Below are 5,580 nucleotides of genomic sequence, written 5' to 3' on the forward strand. Positions count from 1 at the left end.
CCCCCCTCCCTTTCCCCAAGTAAGATACCTCTGAGTTTATTATATATTTTACTTCCCCGCCAAACTTATGTCCCAAAGCCTTTGAAGGTTTGAGATATGAATGCAAATTTAGAATACCAATTGGATCAACATTTTTACATTTAGGTTGGCTCTCAAAAACTGTCCTGGTCCTGCCTAAGGGTTCCTAAAAACATACCAATGAATTGAAAGCTTACTTGTAATTGACATAAATCAAACGCAAAAAAAGTGTCATTTGAAGATTGTACTTATTTTTGTATCTGATATGCTCATCATAAAAAAATTCACTCCCGTTTAGGACTACTCATAACGTAATTATTAACTGATTAGAAATTGGAAACGCAAGCAAAAATATATTTCCTTGAAGAACAAGAAGCACCTTTTTGTGTCAGATGCCCCTTTAAAACAATAAATGTTTATAACTATTCTATGTTTGCCATGTTTTACTTGAAGAAAATTTCAACATTTGTGTAAGTGGCTCTGGCTTTAAATCATTGAGGCTTTTTGCCTCTAGGCCTCTCAAAAACTCGCACTTGTAATTGTAACCTGCCTTTTCTTACTTTTGTACGACAATGAATAATATACTTCTGTTTCTTATTAAGTGCGGGATGAGGGTAGCTCCTTTTTTCTCTTTCCCACTGAGCCTATTTTTGTCCTGTCTGTCTTATCATTTTTTGCAATAAATGACCACAACTACATCGATGTTCTTTTATGCACTCAAAACTTACAATTCAATTAGTCTTATTTATGATTCTGCTTTGAATGTATTTTTCTCAGATTACTGTCACTCATCGAACTTTTCGCAAGAAGGTGCTGGGGTTATCAGTAAGTCTACCACATACGGTAGAAGGTCAAATAAACAGCTGGTAGTGTTTGTTTGATCCATTTTTGAGTATATATTTTAGAGCATAATTGAAACAGTAATGGCAGTGTAGCAGCAACAAGTTGCAAAGAACAAACTAGTATGCAAAATTCTCTTCCAACACTCAGGCTTAAAATCATTAGGCAGCTGTTCCCACTCTACTCTACTCTACTTCTGGCATCCTCTTCTCTCTTTAAAAGACTTCTACCTACACTGCTGTGGCGCTGTAAGGATAGGTTGATAGGGAGCTAGATGGACAGGGTAGGTTCAGAGTAGGATTTTGTAGATAGTATTGCCATGGCCATGGCGGGAGGGAGTTGAAGGGGCAGCGTAGGATTTTTTAATTATTTTTTTTTTAATTTTTTTTTTTTTTTTTTGGGGGGGTAGTGGGGAGTGAGTGTTGCGGCAGGGGTAGATTGTCTTTTCAGGGGGGAAGGGGGTGGCAGGAGTAGAACAGGCTGGGAAGAGCTGCTTGCTGATTTTCAACTTGAGTGTTAAAGTGACTTTTGTATACTGGATTGTTCTTTGCAGCGCGTTGGTGCTGCACTGTCAGAATAATTGTATCAGTGGTGCTGTAAAATGTATACTCAGTGGATCAAACAAACACTGCCAGCTGTTCTTTTGGCTTTTGACCATCCTGTGGTAGATGCTCTGATACCACCAGTAGGACAAGACCGCCTGTAGGAAGGACCACCTATGTGACTGGAAGACCCAAAATACGAAGTCAGGAATGATGGGCAGCCTGAGAAGGTAATTGCTTTTGAAATAATATTTCTTGCAATTAATAGATAATAATAGATAGCATTTGTATAGCGCATATCCCCGCTCAGCAGCAGGCTCTATGCGCTTTACACTATATTATTACCCCAGCAGACCATAGAACACTCCGAAACATTCTCAACTTCCCGGGAAGCATACAGTGCGAGCAGCCGATTAAGCGCTCAAACACTAAAACTGACAAGATCTTTCGCTGTCTATAGCCGGGTACCCATTCCCACCTGGGTGAAGTGAGGAAAATAAGTGTAAAGTGCCTTTCCCAAGGAGACAACGTCGGGCCCCTGACGGGATTCGAACCCACGACCTTACGGTTGCGAGTCCGAGAGCCTAACCACTAGGCCACCGACGCCACTAATTCTGCTTACTGACTTAAGAAATTGTATAACGTATTATTTATGTACTAACTAAAAGAATATTCTTTGGTGCGTGAGAAAGTTTCATTTTTTCTTTCCTCAATACGATTCTGAAGGGCCTGGTAGACCGACGACAGGAGCGACGCACCGTTTATATCGAGACTGTCAAGAAACGAGAAGTGATGAATGATGATCAGCATCAGAAGGTATTTGTCATTGAAGTTTATCTTGCAACACTTTTTACTGAGACTTAATGTCCTTATTAGGACATTGTCAAACTCATATTGACTATAGAATTAGAACACCTATCGATGAGTCAAGGTTCGACTTGAAATGTCGGAAATCTACACCCAAAGTGATCTAAATTGTGTTGAGGGTGTAAAAAAACTTCCACACTAAAAAAGATAACAAATTTAAAGAGAACACTTTTCATAAGCCTTAATTTGTCCTATTGATCAGTACTAGTCAGTAAAGGGAATTTCAAAATTCTTTGAAACTATTAATTGACACAAGAGGGCTTTCTTTGACGTATCAACACCAAGGACCGTCTACAGCAAAGGAAGACCGTGCAGAGGTCCAGAGAACTGCCTGCACGACCTGAGGATCAGACAGCCCCGGAGGGCAGCCTACACGACTGGAAGACAGTCTATTTCACCTGTGAGTTGAGAGAAAAGTGAATGATGATCAACCTCCGTAGGTATTTCTTTTTAAAAGATGTTTTGGAACACTATTGGCTCAGACATTAATTTCCAATTAGGACATTATTTAATGTATCTTTCAAATATTCCTAAGAGTTGAACATTAATTTCTTTTTCTAAATGTAAATCAAGTAAAAATTGCTTATGATATTGGTTGCTTCAGAATCTTTGCTTGTGTTATTCAATGTTACAAGAACATTTTAACCATTGCCGTGGTGGATCCTGCTTTCAATTCCTAAATGTGATTTGTGCATTTGTTTCCTCCTGCCCTTTACTACTTGTCTGCCAGTATAGGGAATGCTTTCATCCTTTGTAACTAAATAAAAGGAATTAGATGTTAAAGAATTTTCTTTATCGACTCCAGAATATAGAATGTTTTTATCTTGTGATACTTAATAAAACACGAGATGTTGGATTTTTCTTTGACACATTGACACTGCCGTAAACCACCTACTCAATCATTCAATCAATCTGACACATTGTATTCAATCAAACAATCCTTGACACATTGTTTTCATCATCAGGACTGCCTACTGCACCGGTTGATCGTCAACAAGACCAGAAGATTGTCCATATCCACTGTATCGAGAAACAAGGGAAGCATGATCAGCCCTAGAAGGTATTTGTCTATGAAGGATGTCTTGGCCTATTTAGACTGTTATAAACAAGTAGAATACCCAATGGTAGGTCAACTTCAAAGTTTCATTTTTACTTTTAGATTTCTCTCAAAAACTATCCTTGGACCTGTCTAATGGCTCTTGAAAAAAGGCCAAAAAATGTGGCTTGTAACTGACTTAATTCAAACGGAAACAATTGATGTTTGCTTCAGTGTTATTCCAAGATTGTACTTCTTTTTTTTCATACTGTAATTGTCATGTCTTTTCACACCAGCATAGGTATACTGGTACCGTAATATCTTTAATTGATTGGACACAATATAGGGTTTATACTTTTCCTTGAAGAACAAAACTTTCTTTCTGCGTCACATGCTGCATTTTTTTTACTACTTAGCTCAGGTAAATAGAATGTGCTGCATTTAAGTAATCCCGTATCAAATAATTTAGATACTCCAAAATGAATGTGCTTAAACTCAAAATTTAGTAATTCAAACTAATTAAACTTAGAATTTATATTCCTCAGATTACTGTCACTCGTCGGACATTTCGCAAGAAGGTGCTGGTGTTATCAGTTAGTCTACCACAGAAGGAAGAGGGTCAAATAAACAGCGGGTAGTGTTTGTTTGATCCATTATTGAGTATACGTTTTAAAGCATAATTGAAACAGTAATGGCAGTGCAGCACTAACAAGCTGCAAAGAACAAGCTGGTATGCAAAATTCTCTTCCAACACTCAGGCTTAAAATCATTAGGCAGCTGTTCCCACTCTATTCTACTTCTGTCAGCCTCTTCTCTCTTTAAAAGACTCCTACCTACACTGCTGTGGCGCTGTAAGGATAGGGAGCTAGGTGGATAGGGTAGGTTCAGAGTAGGATTTTGTAGATAGTATTGCCATGGCCATGGCGGGAGGAAGTTAAGGGGGCAGTGTAGGATTTTCTTTTTTTTTTTTTTAATTTTTTTGGGTGGGGGGAAAATTAATGGAGAGTGAGTGTGGCGGCAGGGGTAGATTGACTTTTCAGGGGGGAAGGGGGTGGCAGGAGTAGAACAGGCTGGGAAGAGCTGCTTGCTGATTTTCAACTTGAGTGTTAAAGTGACTTTTGTATACTGGATTGTTCTTTGCAGCGCGTTGGTGTTGCACTGTTAGAATTGTATCAGTGGTGTTGTAAAATGTATACTCAGTGGATCAAATAAATACTCCCAGCTGTTCCTTTGGCTTTTGACCATCGTGCAGATGTTCTGATACCACCAGTAGGACAGGACAGCCCATAGAATCACCCATGTGACTGGGAGACAGCAAGTACGAAGTGATGAATAATGGGCAGCCTGAGAAGGTAATTGTTTTTTAAATAATATTTCTTGCAATTCTACTCACTGACTTCTTAAGAAATTATATAACATTATTAATGTAGTAAGTAAAAGAATATTCTTTGGTGCCTGAGAAAATTTCCTTTTTTCTTTCATCAATGTGGTGCTGGGGGGCCGGTAGACCAACGACAGGAGCGACGGACGTTTATATCGAGATTGTCAAGAAACGAGAAGTGATGAATGATGATCAGCATCAGAAGGTATTTGTCATTGAAGTATGTCTTGCAACGCTTTTTAGTGAGACTTAATTTCCATATTAGGACATTGACTCGTAATGACTATAAAATTAGAATACCTATCGATGAGTCAGGGTTCGCTTTGAAATGTCGAAAATCTACCCCCTAAGTGTTTTAAATTGTGTTGATGTGGGTATACAAACAACTCTCATACTAAAAATACAACAAATGTAAAGTGAACACCTTTCATGAGCATTAGTCTCATCGATCAGTTTCAACAAAGGGAACCGTAATATTCTCTGAAACTGTGCGTTGAAAGAAAAGTGAATTATGATCAGCCTCAGAAGGTATTTGTCGGTAAGAAATGTATTGGAACATTATTCACTAAGACTTTAGTCTACAATAAAGACATTATTTAATTGTTCTTTGTTCCACAAAAATTCCCAAGCGTTAAACATTGCTTATTAAGAATGTGACTCAAACAAAAAACCGTTTTATAATATTGGTTGCTTCAGAATACTTCCCTTGTTTTACTGATTGTTACTAGAATATATTGAAAATTTGCACTGATGGTTCTGGCTTTGAATAATAAATTCTGGGTCTTTATTCATTTAGGCCCGTTTCAAAATCCAGTACGTGTCGTATTTGTAGCCTGCCTTTTATTACTTCTTCCCTGCTAGTATAGTGAATGTTTTTAACCCCTTGAAACTAAATA

The sequence above is a fragment of the Aplysia californica genome, unplaced genomic scaffold (genome assembly GCF_000002075.1).
Source record: "Aplysia californica isolate F4 #8 unplaced genomic scaffold, AplCal3.0 scaffold00901, whole genome shotgun sequence".
NCBI classification, from domain to species: domain Eukaryota; kingdom Metazoa; phylum Mollusca; class Gastropoda; order Aplysiida; family Aplysiidae; genus Aplysia; species Aplysia californica.